A 10,992-nucleotide genomic window follows, 5' to 3' on the forward strand; every position below is an offset into this window, starting at 1 on the left:
CAATAACACTATCTAGACTGAGTGACAGTGTATGAGTGCAGACAGGTGAAGATGTGTACTGGGAGATGTGTACTTGAGTCAGGTTAAAGGGAGGGGTTCGGCTGGGTGCCGTTCCCATGTGAAGCTCACTGCTGCTAAGGGGCGCTGCTGCTGCCCCCCCTGCTATGACAGACGCTTACTCTAAAGAGCTGGAGAGGCAAGAGGTGATCTCAACAAACACCGGCAGACACTTAGACCTTGGAGAACTGCTGGCTGGAGTCTTGAGAGTCATGGCCAGTCACGTGGCTGGAGTCTTGAGAGTCATGACCAGTCACGTGGCTGGAGCTTATTTTGATACATTTTTAAGGTGGATATTTAGTATTTTATTTGGAAATACATTTTGATGTATTTGTGCCCATCCCTGCTGGCACACCATTGGTACACCAAGATATTCAAAATAACACCCTAGCCTATTAACATTAAGGTTTTCCATCACATCTGTTTCTTTCTCTGTCACAAAACAAAGATGGCTCTGTGATTACTTGAGACTAACTTTATTTTTTTAATATTAGTATAAGTATAAGTATATATACTCTTTTGATCCCATTAGGGAAATTTGGTCTCTGCATTTATCCCAATCCGTGAATTAGTGAAACACACTCAGCACACAGTGAAACACACAGTGAGGTGAAGCACACACTTATTCCGGGCGCAGTGAGCTGCCTGCTACAGCAGCGGCGCTCGGGGAGCAGTGAGGGGTTAGGTACCTTGCTCAAGGGCACTTCAGCCATTCCTAATGGTCGGGGTTTGAACCGGCAACCCTCCGGTTACAAGTCCGAAGCGCTAACCAGTAGGCCATGGTTGCCCCCAACAGTTATGACCATATCTGGTTAAAACTGTAAAAGTAAAATATGTTCTGATTTTTTTGTGTTTGTTATTTATTTTGATTTGTACATCATATTGCAGCTTTCATGTTTTAATCATGTGTATAATGTGCAGTGCACTTGGCCATTGATTTCAGTTTAATTTTTAAATATTTCAATGTGAATATCATGTATTTTCTTAATTGGTATGTTACTTTGAAGTATTTATGTATGATGTTGGTGGTGGCATGACAGAAAAATCACACAGTACTTTTACAGATGGCTAAAATGTCAGTGGAAATTTATTGGGAAAACTGACTGTTGAAGGACTGTGCTATGTGGAGTGGTGCTGTATGTGAACTTGTTCAATGTGTGTGTCAAGTGCCCTCACTATTGCAAGGTTTCAGTGCAAAACTCCCCACTTGATAAGGCAGCTTATTTCAGGAAGACTTTACAGGATTCCACTCATCACACTTTTGCTCTCTTTTCTTCTTTCTTTTGTTTAGAAGTTTGATGCGATGTGACCAACCAGGTGAAAAACCTTTAAACACAAACAAACACCGTCTTAGAATATGAAAGCAAGATACATTCAGTGAAACACATGAGAATTAGGTTCTCAATTCTCCCAGAAATAAACCTTGTAAATAAGTAGCAAATGATCTAGCAATATCTTAAATAACCAACTTAAATACAGAAAACACATGCAATACTTTCTCAGTGTGGAATTTGACTTGACCTCTTAACTATGCAATAAATGTTAAAAATGATTGTTAATGTGTTTAATAAAGTGTTTCCTTCAGTTCATCCATGCAATGAGTAAACACTGCAGTAGGGTAGACTGTGTACAGTTATGAGGGTGAAAGACCAGCGCAAGTTATACTGACATTGTATGACCGTCACTGAGTTTAAGATTGTGCCACGTTTCACTTTCCAAGAGCAATGTGGAGATTTGTGAATCAGTTGCTTTTAGCATTCAGTTACAATGTGCAGTGACAGTGGTGTGCAACACAGGAAATCAGCTGATGTCCTGTTATCTGTATACATAGATAATATGAACATTATTATTTATTTTTTTTAGTTTGCCACTGTTGTTAATTGTGTTTTGAAGGGTTTTCAATCCATCCAATTTCATACTGGCTATACTCATACCATTTTAATCCAATGAAAAAGACCAAAAAACACAACCTCCCCTTGTTTAATCCTTAAAATCTTCAAGTCCATTATATGTGGATAGCTCAGATATTGATACAACATTAATAAAATACAGTATGTTAAAAAAAAAAGATTGATAACAAATGTGCACAAAAACAAGTTTATACTACCCTTAATAAAGGAATTATCCGGAGTAAAATGCACTTTAGATCGATTTACGGATGATTGGGAGTACATACGTTGAGTTGACATCCAAATCATGTCATTCGGATGTGTTTTGAGAAAGTTCGATGTTACCGTTTTTAGTCAAAACTCGTTAGCGTGGAAGTGAGAAGGGCATAGGCTATTATTTCGCCGCTACAAAACGCTATTTTTATACCTCTTCTACAGTTCCAAACAACATTACACTTACGTGGTAGTGAGTAGAGGCTCCCTAAAGCCAAACCGAAGTATCCCGAGGTCTTTATGTGGTCGGATAGAGAGTCCAGAATGAATTTCATCAAGCCAGTACCTTTCCGGAAATGTTGCTGCTGCAGCTGGTATCTTTAGGGGAAAGTCCGTAGGAGTCGATTGCCAAGTGTCCTCTGGAAATTCACAATTTCGTCGCCGTTTAAAAAAAAAAAAAAAAACATAGTCCAGTCCATACAACTTCATTTCAATTTCAAAAGAAATACTGGACTATGTTTTTTTTTGTGAAGTGTGAACTTGCATAAGACTGGTACTTTGTAAGGGTGTATGTAGATCTATATACATACGTTTTATGAAGGGACCCTTGATTCATCTAACAAAGCACAATTTAACTTTTTTTTCTGGAAGGAGAGGCAGCAGACATGGGCAAGAGCTTCGGGCAGCTGGTCGCCACCTTTTAACAAGATCACAGGTACCTTTTCACAAGGTCAAGAGCTTCGGGCAGCTGGTCGCCACACAGGTACCTTTTAACAAGGTCAAGAGCTTCGGGCAGCTGGTCGCCACACAGGTACCTTTTAACAAGGTCAAGAGCTTCGGGCAGCTGGTCGCCACACAGGTACCTTTTAACAAGGTCAAGCTACTGAAGGGGGTGCAAGAAAAAGATGTGACCCGAGGTCAACTTGCACTGTTCAAGTAAGTGTCAACTTTTTAAAAAATAAAAGCAGTAGTGAAAAGTATAAACAATTCCGAAAAAGTTGTGTGAACTGTAAAGAAGAAATAAATACTATAAACAACATATTTGTTGCAAAGTGGTCCAAGTGTTTGTTTGAGAATAGTCCAGCTTTTGTAATCACATAGAAGTTGTTGAAACTTTTTTTGTTGTTGCTATTTAGGATATTTACGTTAATTTTCAAATTTGAGGCCAGCAACAAACAGCCTTTTGAAACTGAGACAAGACAAGTATGAAGACTCCTCTTGAAATATTCTTTCTTGTGTTATTGTTGGTATTATTGAACTGTTTTGGCCCTGTCCCAACCTTTGTTGTCAGCATCTAATTTGAAAGCAACAGTTTTTTGTTCTTACATTTTACCTAAACGTCCCAATTTTTTCGGAATTGGCTTTATATTACATTATGTCCCATTGAGATATACACATACTGTATCCCCCACCACAAACACATACACAGCCACACAGAAACATAGGGTGCTTGAGAAACCTGAAATGTAATGCCAATAAATAAAGTTGAGTAATACTATGAAATGGCAGATGAGAATAAATAAGTGAGGCACGGAAGTGAGTTTGATAAATAACTTTATGACGTACATTCCAGTGAAATAGTTTTGCATTGATATCTTGAAGGGACATGCTGAAAACCCTAACAAGCAGCATTAAAGAGGAAGCTGGATTGTGGGATATGGCCACCATGGCCTTGGTTACAAGCTGTTGGACGTATTCCAAGGCCTGTTCATGGCATGTGCTGATGCACAAACTGAAGCACTTAAAGGTTGGAATCATCTCTATTTCTATTTGAATTTCTGTGTAGTGTTTCAATGCTTTGTACATACCCTTCTCTATGAACATAACACATTTGTTTATGCACACTTGTTTTTTTTTTAGGCAGCTCTGAGACATACAGTGAGCACACCACAATAATGCAATAACTGTATGTATTTTTCAAATTATTATTGAAGCATGCAACATGTAACTTCAAACATGCATGAATATGCTTGAAAAATCTAAAATTTCATATGTAAGTGAAACCATTAAAATATTGTTGAAAATGCACTTAACTCTGGCTATATGCATGCCTTTATTTCTCACGTTTAGATGCTCCTCCAAAGTTTAGACGTTTCCCATCTCTTATTATTCTTTGTGAAGAAGTAATTTTGAACTGTGAATCTGGCCTGTGTGAATGTATTGCACGTGTAAAGCCTTTTTTCAGTGTGTATGAGTAAATATTTTGTGTGGTTTTCTTTGTTTCATTGGCTCTCATCCTGTACTTCTGCAGCTTTTGGATCTTTCTTTTTTGTGATTTGCTAACATACCGTCCAAAAGCAATCTGGTGAACTCTCTGTACTGCAGACAGTAAATCTGGCGTTTCACGGTAATCAATGGTCTCGCACCAGCTGTACAACTCTCCTAACATCTGTCTCACAGTTTTGCATTGTGCTGGATGATCTTGGTTTGAGTCATTTCCAGATGACTGGCTGCCTGATGACTGACAGATGACCGATGACACCCCTTCATCAGACTGAGAGATATCCTGTGGACAGTCCTCCAGAGCGAGGAGCTCTGAAACCTTTTGGCACACACACATTTCTTTAAGGCTGCTAGCAAGGCAAGTGCACTGTTTTGTTTGTGAGTTTTACAACTCCAAAACACTGTCTGTGGTGAACAATCAAGTAATTACAATCACGCTCATAACTGCCGTGTTCTATCAGAATGTGTGCCACTCCTCTTCTGCTCTCATCTATGTCCACTCCCATCTTTTCACACACATGCTTTCCCAATGTAATATGCTTGCACAGATTTCCCCTTTCAGCCCAATAGCATTCACACTGCATTGTGATGAGGTCAACACTGTAAGATTTTCCATCATCTGATTCAGAAGGCACTGACAGTTGACCATTAGACTGATATACCACTTTTTCATGTAAGCCTTTGCTTATCATCCTTAACACCAGCTCAGCTACATTCTCTTTTTTGGATTGTGGTATCCGGCCAGCTTGGTGAAGTTCATCAAGGTAGCTTAAAGACATAAGATATTTAAAAGAAAATGAGCAATATTAGAGCGGTTAGGTGCGAAAATCAATCACTTTGTGATAAAAGCATGAAATTTGGTATACGCACTAAGGAAGAGATTCCCTAAAGATTATGCTGCTCCACTATAAGCAATTCCAAAAGCAACATGCAATACACGACAGGTTTTGACATTAAGCTTGCAAACCAACCTGTAGTAGGTCACCACCTTCTCATTGAGAAGTTGAAGTAGTTCATCCACACGTCTGTTTGCATAACCTTGCAGAAACTGGTATTTCATGCTGAAAAAGAATCTTTACAACAACAGATCCATAGGATGGATCCATATGGAGCATGAGGGGCATGCCAAGCAATTGCAGATTTTGAATTGATAACTACTGTAGGTGTGAAGCCATTGTGCCAGGTGAACCATTGCAAGGGCGCGGGAAGGGGGGTGCTGAGGGTGCTGCAGCACCCCCTGCTGGCAGGAGATAGATTTTAAAAATTTGTTATATAGCCTATATTTTTAAATAATTACTAATTAGCTGTCTGTCATTATTTATATTTTTGTATGTGAAATGATGAGTCAAATAGCAAAATATGGTTATGGATTGGTTGGAATATAGGCTACTAAAAATTAACAGTTATAGAGATCAACGTAAACGTGAGTTAGTTACTGTAAGAACCGTAGGCGTGGTTTCAGCTATGTAATAGCCAGAGAATGTCTAATCTGTAAACGGTCTCTGGTGATAGCGATAGTGTGTAGGCCTACGGTTGATATAGGCCTACATATTCTATGCGATTTACACGTTCAAAAAAGCATGGATAAGCTGAAAGAAACTTTAATTGTGTTGTACAGTTTTGCAAAATTAATAAATTATAGCTAGTGAAATCATTTCACTAGTCGCAGATAGAAACTATTAGGACACATTCTTGCTGTGGAGACGACACACTTTAGGCTATTCAGGAATTATTTGCGAGATCATTGCAGCCTGATTATTAGCCTTAAAGCCAAACATCGCTGGTGTGGTTTTGACGATCAGAAAAGTAATTTTCCTTAGCTACACTGAAATAGGCTAATGATGTCAAGTGCGCTTCTGTGGGCGCAGTGGAGTCGGAGTGCTGTCGCGGAACATTGGAATTTGTGGCTGCCCAGGACGTAGATAGATAGATAGATAGATAGATATACTTTATTGATCCCTAAAAGTTCTCTCTATCACCCGCACACCGCACTAAAATTATGTATTTAGCAGTCAAAATCCGAAACATGTCCAGGAGGGGAGAAATCGTCGGAATCGTATTCAGCACCCCTGGTCAAAAATAGGTTCCCGCGCGCCTGAACCATTGTGTCTTTTTGTTTAGGGTTTTGTAACCTGCATGTTTAATGCACCACAGAGTTGATAATCAGTTTAGTTGAATGTAAACATAATCCAAACCTCTCTGCCAAGTTGTTGGTTTCACTATTTTGATGGAACACCTTCCTTCCAAAATTGGCCCACATTGCAGAATATTGAAACCACTGCATTTTCAGGTAGTTTGAGATGTTTGAGGTGCCTGTGAGTTCATCCACACTGTGTAGTACTCGGTGTGACATGTCTTTGAAGTCTGTCTCCTATAAAACCACAATACATTTCCACATAAGTTCAACAAGAAGAAAGTCGAACACTAGCAAATAAACAATTGACAAATAAACAAGTGTTTGTAACTCACTGTTGCACACTGTTTGAGGGCAATCATTACCCTAATGACCTCATTTTTCACCGCTGGATGTTTTTTGCATTCATCTTGACGTTGCAGCCAGCGATGGACTGCCTATGTGGATAGATCACAAACAAAAAAATATACTTAGATAACAAATCACCAAAAAGAGAAACTGATATTTATTTAGTGGCGAGAGAGATTGTTACCTGAAGAACATGGAACCAGCAAAGTAAAACTCTAGTGTGTGGAAAAGCTTTCCTTATTGCATTGATCTCCTTTAGATCCCTGTCTACCATGACACACCTATTTCCAAGACAAGACACAGAATTGATGTAAGAAGCAGGGGAAGCGTAAGGGTGTGAGTGAATCTGAACCCACTTTGTCCCCCGATTTTTGATGCTAAAACATAAGTTCTTTTAATGATATTGACTGTTGAAATATGAATGTCCCCAGTTCTCAAGGAAATACGACCAAAAATCAACCAAAGATGTAATCAGCAGGGTGGAGGTGTCAGCAGATAGTGTGCAGCCTGGAGAAATGCCTTATAGCTGATAGCTGATCGAGAGACAGATCGAGGGACCAGGTACTACACAGACCAGGCATTACACAGCTGAATTAACCACACCCATGGACATGCATGGTAATGGTAAGATGTTCATATAAAAATGGAAGTGGATAGGGGTGCTCAAAGGCAGAAAACTATTCTGCAGAAGTGGTTGTACTGATGGGAATTTTAAAGGTGAAAGTGCAGTGTGTAGATCAGACAGAACATAATCCAATGCTGTTATTTATTTTCTATTTCCAGGGTGGCAGTCCTTGTCAAAAAACATCAATATTTACTCCTTTTATACTGACAAACCAAATAGGACTGGTTTAAGGCCTAGCCTAGTAAGGGAGCCAATATGAAAGCAGGTCAATATTGAGACAAGGGTGAGACAACATTTTTAAATCAGAGTACACTACATGTAATGTAAAATTTCAATACCTTGGTTGATAGGGACTGACTGCCTCTTGCAACTTCTTAAGGCATAGACAGATGTTCTCGGTGGATTCCTCGCTTAAAATGAAGAAGGCCACTGGAGCGCCACGTCCTTGTTGAGATTAAATTATGACTGCATAAAATGCAAATCCATATTGTGTTATGCCTTTATATGTTGCATCCAAGTAGATCATCTCTGAGCCATGTTTTCTCAGTTGTTCTCTCTGCCATGGCGTGCTATACACAATAACCAACGGCTGATTTTCAGAGTGGGACAGAGGCTGGTAGTGCAGTATATCATTTTTCAGTGTTGATTTCACTAAATGATCCACACTCACAAAGTCATTTGAGTCCATGCGACAGTGTGCATTGTAACTCTTCCGGATGGTTATGACATCATTTGGAGTGACGTGGTAACGCCTGTCCTTGACACGGGAAGAGTTCATGTACATGTCGGCCCATTCTTTGCAGTGGAGGAGGACCTCTGCATTTGATTGGCCCTGTTGAATTAGTGTGTGTATGTAGTTAATCACATCAGGGTCAATACGATTCACACTGCTCTCCAATGAATTGGTCGGATCGTGTCCCGAATGCTCACTCATTAGACGGATAATACACCCATTGCAACAGTTGTTGCTTACAAATGTGAAAGACACATAAGCCCCACAGCTATTGGCTCTTGTTTTTTGTGGGTCTCCGGAAGATTTCCCTTTGCAGTGACTAGCTCTCTCACATCTCCACTGAAATTGATCAGGCTGTCTTTTTTTCAGGCTTGTAAAATTTCCAAGGCCATTTTCTTCCAAGGATTGAAGGTGGGATGCCATAAAAGCATCCTTACTCTTGTCTTTCACCACGACAATTGTTCTCTTAACATGGGGATTTGTCTCTTTTCGTAGAGACTGCTCCAAAGCTTCAATCCAGCTGGCCTCCATTACTGGAAAAAAAGTGTAGACCTACAGTTTGTTTGTCAATGAAAGAAACAAACAGCGGTGAAAAATAACATGGTAACATACTGTCTGTTTTGACATGGGAAGAGTTCATGTACATGTCGGCCCATTCTTTGCAGTGGAGGAGGACCTCTGCATTTGATTGGCCCTGTTGAATTAGTGTGTGGATGTAGTTAATCACATCAGGGTCAATACGATTCACACTGCTCTCCAATGAATTGGTCGGATCGTGTCCCGAATGCTCACTCATTAGACGGATAATACACCCATTGCAACAGTTGTTGCTTACAAATGTGAAAGACACATAAGCCCCACAGCTATTGGCTCTTGTTTTTTGTGGGTCTCCGGAAGAGTTCCCTTTGCAGTGACTAGCTCTCTCACATCTCCACTGAAATTGATCAGGCTGTCTTTTTTTCAGGCTTGTAAAATTTCCAAGGCCATTTTCTTCCAAGGATTGAAGGTGGGATGCCATAAAAGCATCCTTACTCTTGTCTTTCACCACGACAATTGTTCTCTTAACATGGGGATTTGTCTCTTTTCGTAGAGACTGCTCCAAAGCTTCAATCCAGCTGGCCTCCATTACTGGAAAAAAAGTGTAGACCTACAGTTTGTCAATGAAAGAAATAAACAGCGGTGAAAATAACATGGTAACATACTGTCTGTTTTTGACATGGGAAGAGTTCATGTATAGTATAAGTATACTCTTTTGATCCCTTGAGGGAAATTTGGTTTCTGCATTTATCCCAATCCGTGAATTAGTGAAACGCACTCAGCACAGCTGTGAACACACAGTGAGGTGAAACACACTAATCCCAGCGCAGTGAGCTGCCTGCTGCAACAGCAGCACTCGGGGAGCAGTGAGGGGTTAGGTGCTTTGCTCAAGGGCACTTCAGCCGTGCCTACTGGTCAGGGTTCAAACCGGCAACCCTCCGGTTACAAGTCCGAAGCACTAACCAGTAAGCCACGGCTGCCCCTGGCCATGTATCAGGTATATATGTCAGTTCTTCACAATTCCCAACACACACACATATACACAACAGCTTGTGAGTATTTAATGATGCAAATCCATTTTGTTAGAAAGGTTGTGCTGAATCCAGCAATACCAAATATGTAAATATATTATGCGTAATCAGGGTGCTACCTTCCTTTAACTGACAGTCCTTTCCATTTATTGCAACAGCTGCAGTCTTATGCTCAAGGTCAGAGGTGCAATTAAACATGTAAGTGTATATGGTGTGAGTCATATCTGTACAGCGTTCCTTAAGGAGGGACTCAGTGTCTGCTGTTTCTTTTTTGGCCAGTTTCTAGACATGACCCACAAGCAGGACACAGCTAGACACAGTTCAACCTAAAAAGATGTTAACTCATTTAAGCAGGCACAATCCTGCTCTCCTGTGTGTCCTGTTGCCTATAAATAGACAACAGACCAGATAGGCTTCGAGTGCACCCACTCTTCTTTTCTGATCTTTGCCACACAATGCGTTTCAATGCAATGTAAATACATTACAGGACTTTGCATAGGTGGGCACTGTTTTCTTTTAAACAGTCACTATCCAACTTACTTCATTCACAGACACACTCTTCATTCATGTATCACAGACACATCATCATTCTGTATCTCACTCTTATCTTAATGATTCTTATGATTTTCTTCCTTCACAGCTAACATTAAGACACTGATCTACTTGACGCTCACTACATCAATACAGGCACAACACTTCACCAACATACCTACAGTAGATACATATTATTGACCTGGCTAGATTGCACTTTTTCTTAATAAATTACTATTTTTACTAACTGTCTTTCTTCCCCCATTATGTGATGGTGTGAACGAGCCCACGCCATTACACATCAGTTTGGGAAAAATAACATCTGATAACAACCCATAAACATAAGTTATTGTATTTCTAAGCATGTAAGTGACTGTAAACATCCTTGAATCCTCACTAGGGTAAGAAATGTAAATTTACAAACACACCTCTGCCTTTTTGATATGTTAGTGTCTTACTGTATCTCCAATAAAGTTTGTTCATTTTGGACCATCTGATCTTTTTTCTGTGAGTGAAAGTGCTTAGTGTAATATCTTTAAGAAATTTGAAGAATAGCCAATAAGTGTCTTGCTGTGCACATAAACACTTACACAGCCTACCGGTACATAATGTAGACCATTACTTCATAACCTAGTCTAGCCATTGTCCACTAGCTTGTGCTGCATTTCAAA

The 10,992-nt window shown here is 39.9% G+C and overlaps 1 long non-coding RNA gene across 2 annotated transcripts; it reads left to right on the forward strand.

Annotated features, from left to right (window-relative positions):
- The first annotated feature begins 2,963 nt into the window (after positions 1-2,963).
- On the forward strand, positions 2,964-4,718 carry LOC125293770. 2 transcript variants are annotated; one of them, XR_007193421.1, is made up of 4 exons: positions 2,964-3,095; positions 3,762-3,906; positions 4,020-4,065; positions 4,592-4,718. It is a non-coding gene; the product is annotated as an uncharacterized LOC125293770 (long non-coding RNA). The 2 variants fall into 2 exon arrangements; XR_007193422.1 differs by having other exon boundaries at positions 4,602-4,712.
- The last annotated feature ends 6,274 nt before the right edge of the window (positions 4,719-10,992 follow it).

This window comes from Alosa alosa, chromosome 4 (genome assembly GCF_017589495.1).
Source record: "Alosa alosa isolate M-15738 ecotype Scorff River chromosome 4, AALO_Geno_1.1, whole genome shotgun sequence".
Classification (NCBI taxonomy): Eukaryota; Metazoa; Chordata; class Actinopteri; order Clupeiformes; family Clupeidae; genus Alosa; species Alosa alosa.